Below are 25,581 nucleotides of genomic sequence, written 5' to 3' on the forward strand. Positions count from 1 at the left end.
CCATAGTCAGTCCGATGAATCCACTATACCTTGAATTGTATTCTATTAAAATGCCGCTTCATTGGAACACCAATCTCCGCCAAACAAGTATAATTCGTTGCTAAAGCGATAACTCACGTCGTCCGTAAGTTCATCTTTCCATGGCGTTGAAGTAACTCGAACATGAGCATATTTGAAAAAGAAGAGTTGGACAGGATCGATGGTAAAGCTAATCGAATTCAATTTCCACCTGGGCAATGCCACTTTTTCTCTCGTCGTTCACAACGAACGTCAGAAAAATCCATTTCTTCCGAAGACCAACAAGTTCATTGATTCTCAGCAATTGGCCATAATCAAACTCGTTAAACTTTTTCAAAGTGTATAGTAGTACCCTCGGCTAGATGCCGTTCAGTCCCTCGAGAGATCGTTAAAACATGGTCGGACGTACGTACGCTTGTGTGTGTGTGTCGCGAGTAGCTTACAGGCGTGGCGTCGCGCATCGAAAAAGATGAGAGGGCTAATAAAGGCTTAGAAATAGATGGTCAGCCTTCGGCGATCGAACGGATTTACGACGCCTCGTGTATCATTATCATATTCCACGTAGCTAGCCGCGAGATCGCGTCGCGTAATAGAAGGTATCGTGCGATTCGCCGATAATTCATACGGCGATCGTAATGCTCGTCCAGCGGCGCTATTTCATCCGATTAATTATTTATTCAATCGTATAGTCGATATCGCGTGATGAATTGAATGTTACCCCCTTTTCAAATGAACAGCTGTCACTCGTGAAAAATAATTCGCTGTTATCGCGCAGAATTCTGTTTCGGCAGGAGGAACGTGGATATACTTGCGCTGCAATTTTATATCGAGATTTTCCGATTTTTTGGTCAGACGTTAGATAGACATGACAAATGGAAGAGGAGGCGGACAAGAAAAATGATCATAGAGGAAGCGTATAAAGAAGACTTCAGAGGTGATCGTACTCGGTGCACGAGGACAGTATAAATAATAGTGTTAATATCGCGCACGATAATATCTATGAAGCGACTGTGAATAATAGGCTTCGTACCACAGATGATAATGCTTGCCGGACGACTATGAATGATAGGGTTAATGTTACAAATGGTTATACCTACGAAGTGTTATAAACAACGTTATTAATGGTACAAATGGCACATATCTAGGAAATGTTGGGTTTGGAGTGATTAGGATTTGGTTTGACCAGTACTTTCTTATCTATTTCATGGAATATTTTATTATGGAATATGAAGAGCGTGTTTTGCTATGGAACAGATAATTAAATACTAAGTTGGGGCAAGTATCATTGCCAATTGGTCACTGAAGAAAATGAAAACTTAATTCATGAAAGTTGACTGAGAATTAATTTGATTAATTCTAATTTCGTTACAAAATTACTCTTCATTAAGATCAAGGAAACTTTAGTATACTTTTATTTCTCTATTGTAATACGTACACCTATAAAGTATCTACGTATTCATTTTTCGATTTATTTATAACAGTACATTATATTTCAAGGATAAGGATATTATAGAATGTAAGCAAAACTGTACATACACGCGTTTATAAAATAACGCCAGATGGAAGGTTCCTGCGGCTGGTTACTTCTGGTTTCATATTGCAACGCGTGGATATTTTCGGAGGCTGTGCTCCTTGTCGTCGCACAAGACCGAAAGAAAGGGGTTGTGAAAGGGGAACAGTCTAATTTGTACCTTCTAACATAGAGAGGGTCCGGGAAAACGGCGGCTCTCTTTCATAAATAAAAAAAAAATCCCATCTAGAGATTGAAACTTTATTTTTAACTTTGAGTATCTCACAGTTATTAAGGAGTACATAATTCAACAGCTTTATACCTCGTATAATGGCCAACCTTTAATAATCCTGTTTACTTTTTCCTATTTTTAGCGCAGCTCTAACACTATTAACATTTCTTTGTCCTCTCGTGTAGTTTAGTTTTTCATAGTTACGCTATTTTATTGTATATTCAATGTTACATTAAGATATCGTATAATTTTGTATACTTTTCCTTTCTATACAATTCCCTGTAATGTCCTCGATTTTAATACGCTTTAATACAGAAAACCATACAGTCTGTTTAAATAACAACATCGTATTGAAAAATGGATAGGGTAAGAATTTGTAAACTGTGAACTGTGGAGAACGTATAAACAGCAGACATATTTCAATCTACAATTGGAGTTATCAATAATTGTATTATCAGAGCTGTCAATAAAATAGCAGCTATCGGCGTGAGTAAATTCTAAATTCCATTCTTTTATTCCTCTACATATATATAAAAATATGAAATTCTATAAATATCCGCAGTTTACTTATATGCGTATTTCAAATTGCTATTTCAGTCTTGCAAAACGTACAGACTTCGTGTTAAGTACGAGATATGTTAAGCTTGTTGGTTGGAAAGGTAAACCATGAGCCGGAGCCAAAGAGAAATCTAACTGGAAATTCGTCGTATCCCGGAAGGCAAGGATTATGGAAAATAAATAAAAAGCAAAGTACAACCTTCGAGTAATAACAGAATATACAAATTGTAGAAAATATAGCGGGCCACGCTGTACGTAAAAGGCCAATCGTCGAATATCGACATCTGGGCAGACACGTTTGCATCCATTGTGCCTTGAAGCATCGAAGCTCTGATATATCGAGATCAGATATCTGCGTGGTTTTTAAGTCGCTAATTTATTCAAGCAGCGAGGACAACCGATACAAGGATATCCGAGCTCATTCAAAGAGCTAATCCGCGATCCTGCTGTCACCTGGCCGACCAATTAGAGGTTGAATTTACTGCAACGCCGAAAGGGTAGAACGTTGGAGGATATCGAGAGACAGCAAGTGCCATACTTTATCATTTTATTACGTTATGCCAAGAGTGAAACTCGATATCTCGACATCGAATCGTCAACTTTGAGACGTGTCTTCACGCTGATATTAAACTTATGAAAATACGAACGCATGAGAAATTGAGGTATTCGAGACTTCGCAAGGATAAAATTAGTCGAGCGGCTGTGGCTGGAAATTGTAAAATTGCTTTAATGTGAATGCAACTGGTTGCTGTTTTCCACTTAGATGTATACGGTGATTTTCAAACGGAGAGCAACGGTGTGTATAAGACGTTTCAGAACCGAAAGCAACGAGTTGTTGTGCTAACTACGTACCTGGCGAGCGTGTAAATTGCGAATGGTCGAGGTTTTTTATTTATACTGTGGTCTTCAAATAGAAGGCGGCAGCCTTCAAGCCACAAAGATTTGAGTTAGATAATTCGGAATTTAAGGAATTGTTGCGCTAACTGTATATTTTGTGAGTAAATGGTCGGTGGTTTTCAAATAGAAAGCGGCAGTGTCTGTAAGATGTTTTGGAAGTTAAGGAACTGTTTGCAGTAAATATATATATTTTGTGGTCGGTGGTTCTCAGACAAAAAGCTACAATGTGTATAGAACGTTAAAGAATTGAAAAATTTGCTGAGGTAACTATGTATCTTGCGAGTAAATGGTTGGTGTTTTTCATTTATATGTCGGTTCTCAGGCAGCGAGAAAGCGTGTAGGATATTCGAGAATCGATAAAGCTGCTGCAATAATTTGTTGCAAAGTTACAGAAACTAGTTCAAGATCAAACACAATCACTTTTCCAAACGTACTATAATTTCATATACCCGCAATAATAAACCATGCAATTTTCTAATACGAGATCTATACCTTTCTTTCTGTATAAATACAATTTGAGTATTGGAGCTACTCCTATCGCTGTACATCTTCAATTGTGGGTTAATTAGGTAGAAGATGGTACAAGATGATGAGGGAAAGAATTCTTGTCTGATGAAGCTACAGTAGCTACTTAGTCGTAAAAGTACTTTATGTATATATTATGCAGAACATCTTCAAGCGTCTCGTTAGCGCTGTAAAGAGACACAGCTGTCGTGATTATGCTGGTAAAATTAGAAACAGATCTGGAAATGTGTATAGAACTTACAAAATATTTACTAGAAGCATATACTTGGCAAATATCACCAGAGTTGGAGCAATCGATTATTTGCTATATGAATAAACCACTACATTTAGTGAGTCGATCTTCAGTTCTGATTGTATAATATGTTTAAAACTATCGTCGTATTGATACAGTAGTTATAGTGTTTATGCTAATTTTTCGCTAAGTGTATGTTTGCAATGTCTCGTGACTTCTATATACATTTTCAGATTGGTTGCAAATTTTACCCATATAATCATGACAGCTGTGTCTCTTTACAGCGCTAACGAAATTTCAAAAAGTGTCGTGCAACGCACGAAATATGCTTAATCTACACTATCGAGTAGAAATTCTGAAACACCCAGTATACCAGAGAAGACAACATTTTAAACAGAGTGTCACGGAATATAACCGTGAAACGTTCGGATAAATAAAGGATCTAAGCGCCTGAACGTAACCAAGCTCGAATTGGCCAATTAAACTTTCTGATGCGCGTCTCACGCACGAATACCGCGTGTATCAAATAGATGCGATTCGACGCAACGAACGTGAAGCTTTAATTACGTTATAACGTCAGGTTATCGTGTCCCAGAAATATCGTTCCCGTGGAAAATCCATAAATACGTTTAACGATTTCCCATTGATCGGTGGTAGCCTAACTCGCGGAGGAGCAGACATGATCGATCGTGCGATTAATATATCGCATCACGAGCTTGTTATGTAGATCTGCAGTATCGGTGAATTGCTGGATTGCTGGTCGATTAAATTACTGCGTATCCGTGAAATGGTGATATTGGCGCCGATATCGCGCAATCTCACGATATTCACGCGTAAATGGAACTGTTCGCATAAACGGGCAGGGATAATAAATCGAGTAGAGGAACAGCAATTGTGAAATTTAGTGGAACATTATTAGAGACGTTGAAATGAGATATACGTAACTGTGGCCAGAAATTGCAAGAAATTTATTATACGTGAACTTTCACCATTAAATCCTGCAAATTCTTTGGAAATAGAACGACCAATGTATAAATTAGAGAATTAAGAACTTGTATAGTTGACAGGAATGGCATATAGTAGGATTAGGAATATCTCCTCGTCGAAACGTTATCTCGATCATTAAATTGATTATCCTTGAATCCTTATCGTCATTCTCGTACTTGGTATTTTATTTTCCTGCTTCATACTATCCTAATGATTTATTTTCTAAATATTTATTATATTAATTATTTATTTTCTAAATATGCCTGATGCGTCGTGCTTTACGAATCGATCACGTGAGAACATTTAGTGAGAAAAGGAATAAAATACTTTTCAATACAAAGCTCGCGCCTAATAATCTTCTGAATTGAATATCTTCCTAAAGTTCGTAAAATAATCCCGGAAGTGCCTCGTATTTTATAGCGAAAAGATTAAAAACAAAGGAAATAGTATTATATAGTAAAGGCATTATAATATTGCAAGATATTATCACTGTATAATATATGTATTTATCCAGCATAGTAATTTAAAGAATCCCATACGTGTTCCTCATTCTCACCACTCGAATGGATAATTTCGCTCGTCAATGAACGTCCATCAATGAATGGATCTTCTTAAAGAGCTGAATAGAGCTTGGCTAGCTGGCACCGATGCCAGGTATTGTTTGCAGCTGGAAAGATTTCACTTCGGACGGCGTTTCTTTTTTTTCTTCTTCTTCTTGTTCTTCCAACCCGCTGCCGATGCGGTAATTTGCCGCCAACCACTCGTCTGTATCGGACCTAAAAGTGCAAGTGCTATGAGCACACGCCCACAATCTTAAGTACCTGGCATTGGCGCTAGCTAGCCAGGCCCTATTCAACTCTTTAAGATCTATTCTACAGAATTCCAACAATATATTGCACACCTCGCCGGCAGGCGTCTAGAATTTTATTTCAGCGCTCAGCTTATAAAAATTCATGGACTGTAAATTTCAGTATTTGCTCTGGTCAAATAGAAGTCAGTTTGTTCAAATAAAATAACAGGTAATCCTATTACTTGTTATACGTTTTATTCGACGGATTTGATTCACTCTAATCAGGTATTACCTGAAAACCATCTATTTACATTTCCACACAAAGTGAATCTTTTTCTCTGTTGTTTCCAAAATAACAAATTAGTCGATATATTTCATTGCCTCAAATCGTTACTTTTTCAAATAGAATGTACCCAAGCACAAAGTGGATCTTTTTCTCTGTTGTTTTCAAAATAAGAATAACAAATTAGTCGACATATTTCGTTGCTTCAAATCGTTACTTTTTCAAATAGAATATACCCAAGCACAAAGTGAATCTTTTTCTCTGTTGTTTTCAAAATAAGAATAACAAATTAGTCGACATATTTCGTTGCCTCAAATCGTTACTTTTTCAAATAGAATATACCCAAGCACAAAGTGGATCTTTTTCTCTGTTGTTTTCAAAATAAGAATAACAAATTAGTCGATATATTTCGTTGCTTCAAATCGTTACTTTTTCAAATAGAATATACCCAAGCCCAAAGTGAATCTTTTTCTCTGTTGTTTTCAAAATAAGAATAACAAATTAGTCGATATATTTCGTTGCCTCAAATCGTTACTTTTTCATATAGAATATACCCAAGCCTGTCGTCTATTTATACGAAACACTCGGTTTCATAATTTCCCACATTCTGCCCATTCCCTTGGGTCTCCGCTTCGCTTGTACGTCGCTGATATTCCATGAATTTTGTGTCCTGCAACAGCCCTGGGAATGTAGAGGATGTCTTGAAAACGTCAAGCGTTTTCCCTACGATTTCGATAAGCTTTTTAACAGGTGGCCGGTGCAAGGCAACCCGAGGGAAGCTTTCGCGAGCCTCAGCGATGCCAAACAGCCGCACACCTCTGACTACGGTACCTTGTCCTTGTAATCAGCGCTATTAACGTCTCAAGCATCGTCTCGGATGAATAAATAGTCGGTAGATGGTGTGCCGCTATCTAGTATCTCGAAAAGATATAAGATCTCGGCAGATCGATATTTCAAAGTCCGAAGGAATCGATTGAATTTAACATCGTCTTGTTTTTAATGTTAATCGCTGTTGATATTGGTGTTGGCTAGAACGAAGCGAAATGCTTTAAGTTCGATAGCGTTATCAAATTGAGGCGTCTCGAATTTTACAGGGATACAACTATACGAGTGCGTGGTCTATATCGCGGTATCTGAAATTCTGATAGGTAATTGACAGCCGGATATCTTGGCTAATATATTTTACATCTTTATATTGGAGAATTTTCAGAATGGCGACAGAGCTTATTTAAATGCCGATACATCGATAACGGAGGTTCGTACCTGTGTTTTAATTGCGCGTATATTTCAAATACCTGATATTGTAAACATTCGATCGATTTGATATGGTATCTTCGAAGTGCGAAGTAAATGCTTAATTAAAGTATTTCCAGCATGTATATAGCTTCGATTTTAGCAGCATGTAACGCCTTAGATCGTTGCTTCTTCGAATATTTCAAGGTTTAATAATTGCAAATATTAAAACAGCGAAATGTATCCAATTTCTATGTGCGTGTTTGCAAATATATATTTGATTACGTTGAATGAGATATCTCTGTGTACCTGGCATGGCGAATATTCCAATACTCCACTACTCATTGACCACACGATCGAAGTACATTTGCAAATCCAGTAATATCCTGATACGCAGTACGATATATCCAAAGCAGTAGTATCAAAGCAGACTATATAAATATTTAATAAATATTTAACGCTTTCTGTGAAATATTCTTCTACTAAACAGAGTGAAAGAAAAGATCTTTCTGATTAAATGTTCTATAACAATTTGGATAAAATAAATTGGCACACCGATCGATTTCTACGATAATTCTGGACAACACGCAGCTTCTAATTCCCCAGGCTTTTTTTAAAAAAATGAAAAAGAATTTTCTTAAGGTCTTAGAAAAATTTGTAACGCACCGAAAATCTTATTTAACTCTAAAAAAGTTCATCATTATTTCGAAGAAAACACCGTTATTCACGATATTTTATTTCTCACACCCTGTATATCCATACTCTCCAACCTGTAATAATAATTTCCTTTTCTTTTCTATTCGTTTTTCACGATCAACTGTTTACGACCAACCGCACAACGGAATTATAACAATAACGTAATGAATAAACCACAAGAAAACGATGCACTGAAGCATCGTTGTACCTGCACTACCAACCAATTTGTTTTCTGCCTAATCGGCGTATCTAACGTGCGACGTTCCCTGTAAATGCGGCGACGAAACGCCACGCCGCGAACTTAAGATCGGTATCGCTCGCAGCGCAATGTTCAGAAGGTGAAGGTTAACGCGATCTAACGAGCGGTCGTCACCTCTTCTGCGTGCCTTTCCTCTATCTGCCGCGAAATGCACTGGAAAAACACGCTTATCGCGTTGCTCACGTATCAGTGCTTCGCTAACGACCGACCGGCATGTATTTTCACGCTTAAATACGACCCAATTATATACATACTTGCGCAATGGGATTTTCATTGACAGATTAAAACAAAACTAGCATCGGCTGGCTGAAAATAATTTTTGTTTTTTATTCCAAAAATTTCTCTCTTTATTCCAAAATTATTTGCAATTCTGCATTGATTAACTTTTGTTCAAGTAATTTGTCTTATATCTTCGAAGACTATTTTTTATTACCATTTAGTGCATCATAGTTGAATATATAGCACTATATATATAGCATATATAATATATATATTATTGCTATATATAATATATATATATATATATATAATATATATATATATATATATATATATATATATATAATATATAGCACTATACGTTGAATATATTTTATGATATTATTTAATATCAAACGATAGTAAATGCAAACGAAGACTTCAATAAATCAAACGAAGTGGATACCATCGATATGAAATTTTCTTGAAATTGTCGTTGTAATTTTGAATTATTATGCTACGATATTATTTTTTCATATTATAATAGTCGCTGTACTATTAACACTAGCACACTGGAATTAATGAAAAATTGTGTCTTGTATTATTTTCATCAACGAAAAAGTGAAAAAAAAGGAAGATGGCCTATCGCGTAAATAATTTTACAATTTTTCTCATTTCGAAATATTCTTTAAATTTCAAAGTTACATTGAGAAAGTATAATGAAGTTGCCATACCATCTAGAAATCGATTTAAACTGTCAGAAACTTAGAACTGGTGGTAATAGGAACAGAGAAACAGTGTTTCAGGGATGACAATCTGATCTTCTGGGGATCACACGTGGTATTAGCGTGTCAGAAGCTAACTGGGATTTGCTTGTTACACGCGTTTCCGGGGTGTTTCCGTGGCATCAGATTTTCCGTTATGACGCTCTTTATCTTTTCCGTCCACGTGGCAAGGAAACGTGACCGGGTTTCCGCATCGCGTTTTCGACAGGAAGACACGTTGATCCCGCGGAAGGGTTTCTACCTTTTACCAATTAACAGGTTAAACAAAGTGTTGGTCGTACGTGCGTGTAGTGGTTGGTTCCTGTTTTGTAATTCTGTAGCTAATAATATACACGGTGACGAAGAAAAATGTCTACGCTACAAGATCTCGTGTAAAGAATACACTGTGCAAATTTGTAAAGAATACGATCTTTTTATTGAATTTTTAAAATACATCTTTGTTAAGTATGATGAGAGGATATTGAGATTTCGATGCTTGGAAATTTTATGAACGAAGAGAATCGACATCTTGTAAATGAAAGAAATTGAAAATTTATATGAGATAGAAAATTTGTAGAAAAGCAGTTTGGCAATTTGGGAAGAGCTCGGGAATCTTTGAAAGATGTTCATAAATTCAAGGAAGAGAGGATTAACATTTTGATAACTCAAGAATTCTGCAACTTTCTAAAGAAGAGAAATAAAATTGCAAACTTCTCTGTTTCCTAAAAGAAATGTTTGAAATTAAGAAGGGAAGAATTTAATAAACAAGAATGACAAGAAATGTTATGAGAGAGAACCAGTGATATATAATAAAGAATAACGAGCAAATTAATAAATGTTTATTAATTTGAATATCGAATAAACGATATGGCAATAGCTATTATGCTATTATATCCTAATTTATTAACACTAGAATCTCTATAATTGGAAACTTCGATTACCACAACATCCATGTTATTCCAGTATCAACGTTATTGATCAGTAAATGACGATTTGGTAGATTTAAGATCCCTCTCAATGTCAGCATTTGCATAAGACCTTAATTACTTTTTCGACAATTAATTCATTATAATTCACGTAATAGCAGCGAAGTTCTAATTAACCAAGGGAAACTTGACCTGTTCCAGACGGTTGTTTACTTGCACAATATTTATCATTAATTATTTTTGTTAGTTATTTTTTTTACATTAGTATTTTTATCTTACATTAGTTATTTTTGTACACAGCATTTTATAATCATAAATTCCACAAATGTGAATCAAATTTAAGAATTTAGAAATATTAGCTCTGATATATTTGTTTAATGTACATTACCTGTATTAACACACTAAAGAATTTTTCACGTTGCGCTTATGTTATAATATTATTTTGGATAATAAATAATCGGAAAAATTCTATGAAGGGCTGCTAATATTCGTACAAATGAGCTGCGTTCTCGTTATCTAACGATTATCGTCTCTCCACTCTATCTAGTCGAGTGCGTGCAGATAAAAGATTAATAAGCTACTCGCTATATTACAGTAATTTTACATTACATTAATTTCCAAACGATATTTTCAACATTTTATAAAGTTTCATCAATTGACACCGTTGGAGTCTCTTACAAAATAATTATAATATTAGCGCAACGTAAGAGATTCTTTAGTCTGTTGATGCAGGTAATATATTGGTTTGGCAGCTAAGTGATTGCGGATTTTGTCATTACCACCTAATGAAAAAACCCGCAATCACTTAGTTGCCAACCCAATAAATTAGAGAAATATGTAAGAGCTTAATTCTTAAATTTGATTCACATTTGTGGAATTTATGATTATAAAATGCTGTGTACAAATTCGCTCTTAATACAAAAATAATAATTGCAAATGTTGCATTATGATACCGGCTAATGAAAAATGTATTGATAATGTTCGGATCGTAAGGGATCGCATAAATATTTGACGATAATAAATGTTAGTCTTAACGTGAAAACGATATTACGTTCCTTTCATAATAATCTTATCGTGTCTCTAGAATTCATAAATCATAAATGTACGTACATATATATGCATATAATTTGATTAATATAAATACAGCCAGTTTGAATTATAGATGAATAGATTAATCACAATTGTATCAGAGTGGAAAGATCTTCACGGTTGATGGATCAACTTGGTCATTGCTGGTAGATATCATCGACCTTCTAGAATGTTCCAGACATAATACTCCAATAGCCGTGATCGTCTAGTGGTTAGGACCCTACGTTGTGGCCGTAGTAACCCAGGTTCGAATCCTGGTCACGGCAATGTGCCAAGGCACATTGTCACGGTGGAGGTTTATTTTTTTTTCTTTTTTATTTAATTTTCTCAAAAGTTTTCTTAGTTCGGTATTAACAAAAATAAAAATTTGCGATAGAATTACGATTCTCTTGTTGATTTGCTCGTGACAATTCGTAAATTGGTGACCAATGAAGTAATTGACTGGAATTTGTATTAGCAAAGGAAATATATTTTGCTATTACTGTAATTTACATATTACTGTTCTAAATGTTTTAGAATATTGAAAGATCATGATAAAATTTTGTGCAAAAATCTATGAATTTGAATGCTCTGAAATTTTTCGTCGAGCAAAGGATGATAAGATTTCTTTATTCTGTAAATTAGATCTACTTACTAGGGATTTCCAAATAAAATTGAATCCTAGATTATTTTAAAATTCATATGATAATATAATTAATATTTGTCGTATCACTGTCACTCAGATCAATCTGGAATAGTCCTACATCTGATATAACTCGTAGAAATATGTGACATAAGCGAACGATAACGATACAAGTTTCCTATTATATTCGTTTGTAACGAGTGCAGCTCGATGGATTAGTTAAATTAAGAGAAACAAAAAGTTTTGTTTAACGCGAATCTAGATATTTTATCAAAGTAATTTCATACAATACTCAAAATTGAAGTTTTATTTACAGAAGAATTGTTTCATCAAAATTCTATTGAAGAGGTAAATCAATTCAAATGTATTTACTTATAATTTATTCTTATGCTTATGCATAGAACTTGTGAAAAAGTAGTCGAAGTAACAATGCTCGTACATAAATACAGCAACATTTTTTAAACAACATTGAATATTGTACATGATAGTTTCTAATGACGTTGCAAACATTTCTATACATTTAATTATTCGGACATAATAAACGTTTGTACAGAACCTCAATTTCATGCTCCATTATTGCTAATTTTTTTCCATCTAATTACTATGAACAAACAAATGTGAACGAGGAAAATCTATTTTATAGACTCAAATAATAATCGACTAAAAATCTCTAGTGCCATTAATTCGAATAAACTCACGCTAGAAGATGCAAAGATTCACGAGATTTCAAATTATTAATCGACTAAAATTTCGTGAATATCGTAGCTTGTTAAACGTAAGAAAACGTCGCGTTTGCAACAGCAAAACTCCGGTTCAAGGAACTTCCCCGCGGATCAACAGGAAGTCCCTCGTTCGATCTTTACACGACTTCGCCAGCACGCTAAACCACAACGTGACAGGTCCAGTGGAACGTGTAGCGCGTTGCGGTAGGTCCTTGTCACGAGAACGATAAATCTCGCGAGTCCAATATTCGCCACGAGAAACGTTCTCCGCCTGTTTCGCGGAACCATAATGAAAATTCCATGTAACTCAGATTCCAATACATACGAGTACATCTGTGCCCTATGTCGCAATCTGCTGGCAATAAATTCATTTAAATATCATAGAATGTTTCTGATAATACTAGCTGCAATTTCGACTGGAATTTCATTGCAGTTTTTACCATAATATTTAGACGCCAGTTACATCGTGAATCGTAAATAACCGCGGAAAAGAAACTTCTCGGAACTTGGTTAAAAGAATGAGCTCGTGTGGATATCTTTCTGTTTCGTAAGGCTGTTCGAAAGTTTTCGGGAAATAGAGGGAAGTTGGAATGTACAGCGCTGTAGGAGACGAATGCATAAAATTCGCAAGCTATTTGAAGAAGGAGAATTGAAAGTTCGACAGGATCGTGAAAAAGCATCGAAGGTCTCCGGAGACTTTGAAGCAGACGCAAGTTCGGGATTTGAGAGTTTTACGAATTGAGAATGCCAGCAGTTTGAAAATTGAACGAAAGATGAGCATTGAAAATCTTACATTGCTTCATCATATTTCTCGATGATAATTTATTTGGTCTTTAACCCTTTAAATACGGCTGTTGTAAAAAGCCAGTGAATTGAGATTCTCGTAAATTACAACTGTGGCCGAAAAGCGATAGTTTGAAGAAATTATCGACCATTCTGTTTTATGATTACTCTGCTGTATCAATAATTATAATTTTGTATTTATCCTGCACTTTCTTTCCGCGAGACGAATATTTCTATTTCTGTGTAACCGCTTCTCGCAAATGGGTTCACTTCAATTATATTGATAATGATATTGTATTTTTCATCTTTTCTGCATTTAGAGGAAATAACTTATGAAAATGTGCCACTTGATAGATTAATTTATAAACAAATATATGATCAAGATATCTTTCTAGATATCTTAAACAATTCTAATACTCAAGAGGGAAACGCGTTATTAAGTAAATTATTAACACAAAAATCTTGCAGACACGAAAATTTATCTCGATTCTTTCAAACACAAAACATAGGATCCTGCAAGAAAAATTCTAAATATATCTGCTACGCTGTCGATCGATCCCATCGTTCAACGCGTGCAATATGAACGCTAAAGTACCGTGTTGGTTGGCACAGTTCCATCGTGTTCGTTCCCGTGGCCAACATACGTTATTATCCTCGTGCAGCTCGATTTTCAATCTTGTCGCACGCACACCGCATTATGCCGCGATATTTCTGGTACCCCTAACACCTTCGTGCCCCAAAACTGTTGCGATAAAGGAGCATAAATCACTCCTCGCCTGTTTTAGTACTCGTTTTCTATTTTCAGAATGGTCGAGACACAACCACGTTCGATTTTAACCGATATTAAAACCGCCAACTCTCAAACGTTAACGTTTAAAATAAACTTGTCGATAGATAGATACGTTACGTTTATGGGATATAATAGAAAAATAAATTTATCCTCGGTAAATAAATTTTTCTTTCCTGTTAGCGAACAACTATGAATTACGTGGGATTATAGAAGTTGGATATTTATTTATGTTTAATAGAATTTTCAATCTGTATTTCCTAAATTTGATTGTCGTGTCATTATCTCCTAAATTTTAACATTAGTTTTTACCTTCTATCGAGTAAAATTCAGCTCGAAAGAAGGTTAGGTCCTCCCCAAATTTCGTTCACGTGTCAACCTTACGAAGCTGCCATGCTAATTAGATCACGCAGCTGTACTCGAGTCCTCGTCGATATTATACAAAAATACGACGCTAAATCAAGAAAACAAAAATGCGAAAATTAAAAAGGAAAAATGCGAAAGAGAACATACCGGGGATATAATTCGAACACCGTCGTAAAAGAGTAGAAGAATGAAAGAGTGGGGGGCGTACCGAGAGTGGTTTGAAAATTAATGGCGGTGCAGCTCGAAAATTATCGCGAGCATTAATTACGATATTTACGAGACGAGGCGTCCGGTGTAGCTATCGTTTGTTTATTAATAACCTCGATAAATAAGTATCATGAAGCAATTATAAGTCGGCTGGACCGCCAGGAGCGACGTTCACGTACACTCGTGCAAACATGCTTCTATTTGTGAGGTTAGGTTTGGTTAGAGTGGGGGCGAACGTCGCGGAAAAAAGGGGGCGAAGAAAGTGATTCGATGAGAGTAGAGGAAGACTGCCGGCCGATTTATTGGCTCGCGTGTTGGAGGGCAACGGGTGGTGCTTGTTAAGCCGGCTTTACAGCGGCACGACCGCGGCCAGATACCTTTATCATCGACTATAAATTTCGGCAGCGCCCCGATAGAAAGGGTCCGCGCGTTTGTAATTGGCAATAATTCACGGGTAGGAACAGCCGCGAGAAACGAGTCTGTCGATTCACGATCCACCGTCGAGATCATCGCGCACTGTACCTACGCATGTACAACCGTATAGTTGCGATACAGCCGTTAAAGGGAACGAATTCTGCCTCGTCTTATTCTTCTTTGTCCCTCCTCTTCTTCTTTTTCGCGATCTGTACAAATTGAGACGTTTGTACGGCACACCGTTTCGAGATGTGCTCTGGGTATCTTGGATGTTGTATCTTGGAAGCTGGAATCTTAGGTTAGAAAGGAGGCAAGAAGAGAAACAAAAGTTGGTGCAGAATGATGGGTTCAAGACTGTGTGATTGCAGGGGATTGGACGTGCAGATTACATTCCTTTTCGGTACATAATGCGAGGAGAATTGGAAGCTTGGCGTCCTGGGGAATTCTTGTCTGTGGCGGCGCTAGTGTCCTACGTATCATATTACCTATGATGACGTATTTTCATCGGAGCAATTGCACGTGATGTCTTTTAAATTGTTTCTTCTTGCCGCATAATTTCAGGTGCATCTTAGATATTGCGATTGGATCGTATTCTTTAATTATTTCATTAAATTTAGTTAAATTAAAGGGCAATGAACGTGGTAATTATGTTCCTTTCGGATGCACAATGTGAGCAGATTTGGAAGATTAAATGGCCAACGAGTTCTAGTCAGTGGTGGCGCTAGTATCGTTTGGCGTATGTACAATTCTATAGAATGCAGTGTATTTTGATCGAGTTACATTCTTTAAAGATTGCGCCAAGAGATTGTATTGAATAGACAAAAGAATCGACAATCTTTGTAGGAATATTACAAATGGACAAATTCGTGCCCAGAATAAATAAGATCAAAAAGAAGAGGGATTATCGACCTGACAATATCTGTTTCCATATAATCTCGTTGTATATCTACAAAATTCATCCATACAAATCGAGGTAACTCGAAACTATCCGACTTTCTCCTCTATCATTCGGCTGCAATCAGACGTGAAATATAATGCATCCAGCTACGCAATCGGCTATACACTTTTTAGCACGGTCATTCAACAAACATAAATACACCATGTCTAATACATCTAATCCAGTTTCCAACGTCTAGTGACAAGAAAATAAGATACTACAAGACGCCGCGATTACACGCAACTACAAGCAACACGCCTGTAACGAAACCGTATAAAACTGTATATATACTTCCTTTTTCTTATTTTTCCCGCAGACAGTACAAGTTCTAAATTGCAAGCTGCAGATGCTATAAATTCATCTCGATGTCTTTGGCTTATATAGTTCTTACCATCGTAATCGTTTCCCATTAAAAAAAAAAAAAAAAAGAGAAAAGCGGCTGGTCAGTTTTGGCGCGAAACGCCGAGTAATTCAAACGTAATTATCCGATCGTGAGGCGATTATCGATCGAAAGTCGATTAGGAGGCCATGGTAATTGCAGATAAGCATCCTTTTATTACTGATGGTCAAGACAAAAGTAACGTATTATTATAAGTAACTTTAGAGTCACAAAGAGCGTACTGCGGAAAATTGCTGGAATTTATCAGCCGAGCAGACGGCGAACAGAACTTGTCGCAGAATATCTTTATGGCTCAATCAGCGTTTGCAAATCGTTCGTAAATCATGGTTTCTTATGGCGGGGAGGGAAATAAAGGCGCGTTTTTCCGTCGTCGACGAGATGAGTTATCGCGCGCGCATGCTAGGGAAAATTTAAACGCGCGCTCGAGGGCGTTCAAGCCGATTTAATGGAGGGCACGGACGACAGAATTATTACTGGTGGGTAGAATGGCTTGGACAGAAGGTCGAAGGAAATTGAGGGGTTCGATAGTGAGATCGATCGATGTGCAGTCTAAATTGACGTTTATTTAATGGATACTAATCCAGTAAAGCTCTAGGTGGCCGTGTAGTTTGTATTTATGAACGTGCATGAAGGTAAGAACAATTTCATACAGTGCGTTTAAGCTGCATTTCCATTTATTATCTGTAACCTGACCTCATTGCCTGAAAAGAGTTCACGAAGCTGTTATTACACGGTTCGCTCGGGTTAGTCACGTTACTCGAATTTTACTTGAAGTAATTTGAGATCTACTTTAAATACTGCTCTTCATTTGAAATATCGTTCCGGGATTCAAGCAAAATTGAGCTTCTTTCAACTGTTCCCTCATGGTCGTAGTATCGTTCATGCTGTTGTTGCTAAAATAAACTAAGTGTAGGAGAACTTTGTGTTCAATCGTACCGGGAGCATTACACTTCGGCAGGGAAGAGTTCCTTTCTTCTCTTCTGTAGCTACTTATTTTAGTCGAATGTCAGATTCTAATTATATCAAACAATTTTTTCTGACATCATATTTCCTTGCCTCAATGAACCATGCTTTTGTAATATTGTCTTTTTAATACTTTACGTAATCTCTGCCATTGTTACACATATTTGAACATGCAGCATTTCTTGAAATTCTAGTTTAAGCTATCCATTACTTGAGACTAGGTTGCTTGAACTCAAGCAACTTCAACTTAGGTAGCTTAAATTGTACGCGTGTGAATACAAACTTTAGATCAAGCAATCAAACCTGAACAAAGCACCAGAGTAACAAAGATATTCATTTTATAAATATAATCAGGTTTCTTATTACGTGATTCGAATGTTTTTAATTCTTCGAACATTATTAATGTTGTGTAACGTAAATCAGTAATTTTTCCGAAAGATGATTCATGAGATTAATATTCAATTTCAAATTACTTATCTAAATTTAAAGACCATACAAGTTTAATACTGTTGCAAAGCGAATCATTCGCTTTTATCGATCTCAATATATCATTCGAGCCATATCGTTCCGGCTGTAATAAAAGCCGCTTGAATAGATCGATAGTCATCTATCGACCGTTTTATCTCGCTCGACATACCTTCTAACGAGGGTTAAAAAATACGAGACCGACGCTTGTCCGGACGAAAGTCATAGGATTAGAAAGCCGTATTATTTATGCAGAAATTTCACGCGTTTCTGCCCCCGATTTGCGGTTAATCGTCCAAGAATGCGTTGCGTATCCTGTCGTAAAGGAAGACCGTGGCCTCGTCCTTCACGCCCACCGCAGCTTTCATTCCTTGTCCTTCTTTTGTGATACCAGGGCATAAGTGCTGCTTCGAAAATTCTAAAACGTTGCAGATTTCAAGAGATTTCAAGTTTTATTAAAAGTTTAGAACGTTAAAATTTCAAGTTGTCGGATTGTAGAATTTTCGAACCTTCAAAGCTAAATTTCCAGATTTCGCGGTTGCAGAAATCTAAATTTTCGAAGTTCCAAACTTCCGAATCTTTTAATATTTTAATTTCCAAAGCGCTTAATTAAAATTTTCCAGTTTCAGCATTCCCGAAGTTTCAAATAAAAATCTCCAAATTTCCGAGTCCCGAGAGATCCTTACACTCGCAGCTTTTTAAATTCCGAGATATTCGGTATTTCCTATTTCCAAATTTCCAAGTGTTTACATTTAGAAAAACGAGAAGCTTGAAAAATTATTTCACAAAATACCGTGTATTTCTAACTATTTTAATAGATAGATCCTTTTTCCTGCGTACTCCTCCAAAGGCAAGGAGCAGACGTTCGATGCGTCACGAGCCAATAATTTGTGCCCCCCTATGGGTGTCATCCTGTTTTTACCCTTTCGAATTTACCCCGGCGGAGGCTTCATCCAGTCATCTTGTGTCGTTCGTCCCGACGTTTTTTTCCCGATCGTCTAGGAGGCTAGAAGCGTCACGTGCCGCTCGAGAATCTGGAAGAACCGGATGCATTCGCGGTGATGGCGCGTAAAAGATTCATTTCTTCCTCGCTTCGTATCCACGTGGAAAGAGAAGAGACTCTCGGTCTTCTATTTTCATCTGTACCCTCGATTGTCGAACTACGCTAGCGCGTTGTTACACTTCCATCGTTCATACCCCTTTTCTTTTTTTCTTTTCTTTTTTTTAAATTGCTTATTCATTTCGTCATGTTATCAGCATTTTATAACTAGTTTTTTTGATATTTTATAGCGGAGTTTGAAGAAATATCAATTTCGTGGAAGCGATCATTCACGTAGATTGTTTTCTTTCTTTTCGATGTGTTATTTCTTTGGCTCTTTCTGTTTTCCCTTCCATTTCCTCTTTTTTTTTTTTCTTTTTTAACTTAGGTGCTTGTTCAGGTGTGCGCTTATGATGAGTCCGGTTCTTGCATTTCACTTGCTGGTGGATAGCTTGGATTTGTTTGGCTTATTTGATTTGCTATGATTGATGGCGTAATTGAAGCAGGAAGAATGTGGCTATTTAATTGGTATAAATGTTTGTGAAAGGGGACCATATAATATGTATTTATGTAGTTAGATCATTCCGATTAAAATAATTAATTTATGAAGTACATATTACGCTATATTATATCATAATTTAGTAATAAAAGTCAGTAAAGACCAATAATAAAATTCAGCTCGTGAGAACGACTTCAATATATCTGTCCAATTTCTTACTTTACTGGTTATCCATATCTTATTTTCTACATTTACTTATCGCGCCTGTGTATCTCGTCCTGGCAACGCAACAACATGCAGCCACTGCAATTTAATAACAAAAATTAGAAACCAGTACACCACCCTACAACCGTTTCATAAATTATCACTTTTACTAATTTCCATATGAATAGAAGACCACGCGTCGTCCCAATGCTTTTTCCAGTAAAACAGAGATACAGCTACAAGCGAGGTATAACGTGAGAATTCGTGTTACATGTTCTGAAGTACAAACCGTTAGAAACATCAGATTTTCTTATCCCCTTCGCGTAAAGATGAATTTAAAACAATAATCGTAGGAATTACGTAATAATATATTCAATTCAATTATCAACTTTAATTACACATTAAAAGATCCTTTATTGCAATATTTCCATGCAAACATCTTCATACATGTATTAGTATACATGAGATACAAAAGCTTTCAAATTCAAATTTATTCATTAAAAATGCTGGTACAATACAAACACTTATGTAATGTGTAAATTATATATAAATATAATTAACATTCTCCACTTCAGAAAATATAATTGTATTCTGTGTTACGAAAGTCTTATCTTTCATTATATCCTCTGCTTATCTTGTAAACTTTATTTGACCAAGAGAAAGAATTGAATTAGCACGCGAAAATATGCATAAGATTGCGTACGTTTAATGTGCATAGTATACGATATGTTCGCTGTTAATAAAAATTAATTATAACACACAATTAAAATTTTCCACTAAGAGACATAGTTGCATTCTGTATTACAAATTAAACGTATCATAGAAGCATCATCTTTCATGATATTCTATGTGTATTCATGAATCTATTTAGTAAACATTATTTGAGAGCTATTGTATCGAAATTCAGTATACCGATTTTTAAAAAATATTGAAATGTTTATTACAATCTGTTTTTCTGATATTCCTGATTTTACTGTGTCAAAGCACAGTCTGAATTGCCATGTCCACATTCAATTCAGTTTCAAACGTCTCCATGTCTATCTTATACCAAAACTTGTCTTGTCTTGCAATAGTATCAGTGGGCTACTTCAAACCCAATCTTAAAAATTACCATTTATAACGTTGACAGAACTAGCTATATATTAATGTAAATTGAACCTATGGGAATCAATAAAACAGATATACATATGTACCAAGAGCTAATGTTAAGAATTAGAAATTATCTGATGCTGACAAGCTTGTGACATGATAACGACTGCCAAAATATTAATAATTTTCTATATTATGAAAACGTAATTGATGGCGCGGCTATAGGTTTGGTTCATGATTTTGAAAACGCGTTAACTGTGTGAAGAAAGCAGGAGTAAGGTCTAACTGTTCTAACAATTCTAAACTCTTATCTAAACTTCTGTTTAATGTCGAAAAAAGAATATCCTATCTGTACTTTGCATTATTTATTCTCTACAGTTATTTCAATCTTTTTATCAATGCATGACTCAACTTGAATACGTGAGTAAAGATTTCACTTGAATAACTAACTCTTATCATTAATTATATTAAATAATTACTGGATTTATTTTGCAATTATATTTAATTATGCAACAAATATATTTAGTTTGTAGCTAATATTTCAAAGATTATAAAAGTAATTCTTTTTCATTTTTGAATAATAATTTCAATTAATAAATATTAGTACTATGTTTTGCAGGAGATATGTTTAAATTTTACTTTAAATATTTAAAAATTAGAATCCATAAATATCTCAAATTGTTTACAGTGAACATAGCTAATTTTGAAATTACACTCATTTGACCGAGAGAGAAAATTAAATTAGCGCGCGAAAGTATACATAAAAGTATGTATATACATAAGGACGCTTTGCTTATCGGAAATCGACCGAGTCCTGTTCGTGTTGGCTCGTGCCATCTCTCCCTTCCCTCTCCCCACCCTGTAGCGACGCGAACCTGTTGCGCAGGGGTTTATTCTTCTGCCGAAAATCATTGCGTTAGGATGTATTACTACGTTGGAAGTATGTCATATTCATTAACTACGTAGTAATTCAATTTCGACTTTGCAACCATTTCTACGCTACGATTAACTTCATTTCCTTAGTACGTATATGTTTAGTCGTTCCTTTAACCATTATTATCGTAAAGTCAAGTAGTTATTCGATATATTGTTATAGTTTTTCCGCTGGTGTCGTATCGGTGACCATATTTGAAGGTTAGAGTTATCGCCAATTATAAGTACCTTGTACAACGAGCTTTTGAATTCGATTATTGTTTTATTTTTATATAATTGATTTTAATAATTGCTAATTATTGGTTTATCGTATATTTGCTTTAAACTGTTGGTTTTGTTTTATGCAGATTGTTGGCTGGTTGCATGGGAAATTGAGAGAATAGGAGTTTGCAATATGGACGTCGCAGGTGGTCTATGATCGATAAATCGAATTTGTGGAGGACAGTAGAAACGCCATTGATGGTTTACAGTCAACCCGTTAACATTTCACGCAGGATTTGGTAATGTTTGCATTTTAATGATATGTATAACACAGATAGACGTTTAGTAGTTCTAGTTTTTAACTGTTCTATCTACACTATATAGTTTTGTAAATTGAGAGAACTGTATTTAAAATTCATGAAGTTCGATACCTACTCAATATGTAGTAGCAGAAAAAGACTAAATATTTTTGCTTTCTTAATAGAATTTTCATAATATTATCATGAATTCGTATTCCGTATACCAATGAGGCATGGTTGAATTGGTTAATTATATTTTCATGAAAATGAAATTAGAACAGTTAAGAAGTAAGACTACAGTATGCATACGTTTAAATCCACTTTTTATTGATTCATTGTCAAATTATAATATTAGTAGGTATCTACCTACTAATCTAACTTATCTAATTTGCTATTTAATAGGAAACATTGTTAACATTATTACAAGATTCTGCTTTCCATTGATATTAATTTGTTTCTATACAAATAGATTGATAATTAATGTATGCATAATTAAGAGTGATATTTAAGTAAATAAAGAAATATAAAGCAGATAAGTTGAAAATAGATATGTAATTAAGTAGATAAAATAACATAATTCTTTGTGAGAAATATTTTACTTTCTTAATTTATTTTAAATATCAGTTATTCTAAATTTTTATTCTAATGAGGAAATAATATTTACAATTTTTATGTTAAAAATAAATAAAATGAAGTCTCATACAGAGTTATACAAGTAGTTAAAAATTTAATTTGAACTTTGAAATTGAAAATTTATTTAATTAATGAATAAATGAATAAATTAATCGTTTTACATGATGATTAATTTAATCATTTTGCCTAATGATTAAATCAATCACTTTGTATAGTAATTAAATTAATCACTTTGCGGACATACATTTGTTTCTAAATTGATGTTTGAAATTGAACATTAATTTTTGCTCATAAATGGACAATCATCATTTGATATACAATTATTAATGGCATCAATGTGATAAAGTTTGATGTATACTTATTTTTAATTATATCACCGTGTCATGGTTATGAATTATACAATATGTGTAGCAAGTAATCTGAGCTGGTTACTTGCGATCGTGATTATGCAGTTAGGTAGCTAAATGATTTATAAGGTTGCAAATTAAAATTTATTAAAATGTAATTTTCTTAATTGAATATTCATGGTAATTCGTAACTCAATGATTGGTAATTTAATTGTAAAAAGAAAAGAGGATCGGATTAATAATCTATCTGCTTTTCAAGATCGTGTATCCTAATTAGCTTGAAGTTATTGTTTGTAAGAAACTATTCATGATATATTATAGGATTATCCTACATTTCCTTACTTGAACTTTGACAGGTTCTAAAACGCAAAGCTTCGTAAACTAAAGTTTTAAAGCTTTCAAAGTTAAATGTTGAAATATAGGAAGATACATTTTGAAGTTTCTCGAAGCTGGAAGAGCTCAATCTTCAAGAATGAAACTTCAAGGCTTCGAAATCTGCATTTTAACCCTATCCTTACAAGGCCCGAAGAAATGACCGGTTTCATAATTTAATTTAAAATTGTACATTCATTGTTACTTCTTTTGTTCATATAACTTTGTGTAAATTCTTATATTATCTGATTAATCAGTTTCTCAATTTTTGTTAATATAAGAATTTACATAAAGTTAGACGAACAAAAGAAATAACAATGAATGTACAATTTAAAATCAAATTTTGAAGCCGAGCCTGGTAACGTTTTAGTGTTAAGCCTGCGAAAACTAAATGGGGAAGGAAATTGCAAAAGGTGAGTCGTAGAACTTCAAACATTCAGACTTTAATCATCAGAACGAAACGCATTGCGTGTCAGGTCTAACCTTGCGTGTCAAGTGGAAGCAGGAAGTGTCGTCGTCGTCTGCATGAACTAATCCTGTATAACTACTATCCAGGTACCATCTAAAATCTAGAAGACCCTAGGAGTCCGCAAACAGTTGCCAACGATAACGATAAAGTTATCTATGTTTCCTGAATACAAATGAGCGTATTATGTAAATCTACTTTCCATCGAAACATCCGAATCGAAGTTTTATTAGAGAAAAATGAATGTGGGAGCTGGTACGTTGCAAGTGTACATGGGTGGGAATTAAGATAAAAACGCTATTAAAGGGTACAAGACGCTTCAAACTTACGTATGCAAATGGTAATTGTTATTAGAAAGAGGGTCGTAGTTTCTGAAATTGCTCGGATTAAGTTGTAACGTTTTTTCAAATGGCCGTTGACATCGGAGTATCTATTTATTTGAACGATGTATATAAGTTTCTTTTATTTAGGATTTTATGTACTTATATGTACCCTTCGTTACCGATAAGGGTTCTTTTATTTTCTTAGAAAGTTAGACTCGCTTCTTACTTGCACCTGCCACGCTATATGTATGTCTGATACGAGTTTTCTATGTAATTTAAGGGTGTTCGTTATTCCTGTAATGATGTTTGATATTTATAGTTTCTGCAGTTAGAAGATTCTACAAACTGCCTTTATGTTCTTCTTTTACTTTTCCCCGTTCTTAGTTATTTTCTGGAAAAATTGTACATATCTTGATTCCACGGAGTGAGACTGCTGTTGCTAATTAGTTTCTTGCGATTCGCGGGATGGAATGTTATTCGATATTGTAGTATACGATCACTGCAATATTTTATATCTTCGTTATAGCCTCTCAACCACCTTCGAAACCAATTATATTTATTTATATAATATTAATCGTCACATCAAATAAATTATACGTATTACAGATACATATACAGTACACCAAACAACATAAAAATTGTTTTTTTAATTTATTCACTTCTTCAAGATTCTAAGTCTTAAACTTGATCTGCTCTCCTGAAAGAACCAAAGAACGCATTTTGGTTCATGAAAAACCATAGAATCTAATCTTAGCATCTTAATCTCTATCTAATCCAGCCTCGTATATCAATTCATACATATACAGGGTGTCTCACCTAACACTGCCACCTCAGATACTCTCATATTTGTGGCGATACAGAAAAGTGTTCCAGACAAAAGTTGTACGGTACTGTGCTTTTATCCATTCGATCTTGCAAGGGTCTTGCAACGTCCATTAAAAGTGACATTAAGATTTGTAAATTTTGAAGTTTCTTTCTCCACAGTGGATAATACAAAAGACATGAGTTTGTAGTGTTTCGAAAACGTCTGAATATCAGTTACGAGAATATGTAATAAAGAATGGGCGCATTGGTTAAACCACCTTTACTGGACGTTTTAAAATCATCGACAGGTCGAATAGATAAAAAAGCACAGTACGTCCACCTCGATAACGTACAAGTATCGTCACAGATAAGACAATAATCAAAGGTGGCAGAGCCAGGTGAGACACCCTGTTTATTATCCTGTACTATTTATCTTCGAACAATTTTCTAAATCACCCTATATAACTTCAAAAGCAAGCTTCGCCCGCCTCATCCCACGAATCATACAC

The 25,581-nt window shown here is 35.1% G+C and overlaps 1 protein-coding gene and 1 non-coding gene across 10 annotated transcripts in view; both read left to right on the forward strand.

The window, feature by feature from the left end:
• Cog1 (conserved oligomeric Golgi complex subunit 1) overlaps positions 1 to 25,581 on the forward strand; it is a 143,769-nt gene that overhangs the window by 54,335 nt on the left and 63,853 nt on the right. For 7 of the 9 annotated variants that reach the window (XM_069121611.1, XM_069121614.1, XM_069121612.1 and 4 more), the window contains one exon: positions 21,975 to 22,127. The gene's annotated coding sequence lies outside the window, so the exon portion shown is untranslated. Of the gene's footprint in view, positions 1 to 21,600; positions 21,717 to 21,974; positions 22,128 to 25,581 lie in introns of those variants that run through there. The other 2 variants (XM_069121616.1, XM_069121617.1) reach the window with 2 other exon arrangements.
• TRNAH-GUG (transfer RNA histidin (anticodon GUG)) lies at positions 11,392 to 11,463 on the forward strand. Its single transcript has one exon. It is a non-coding gene; the product is annotated as a tRNA-His (tRNA).

Source organism: Bombus flavifrons, chromosome 10, assembly GCF_040668555.2.
Source record: "Bombus flavifrons isolate JBK064 chromosome 10, iyBomFlav1_principal, whole genome shotgun sequence".
NCBI lineage: Eukaryota > Metazoa > Arthropoda > Insecta > Hymenoptera > Apidae > Bombus > Bombus flavifrons.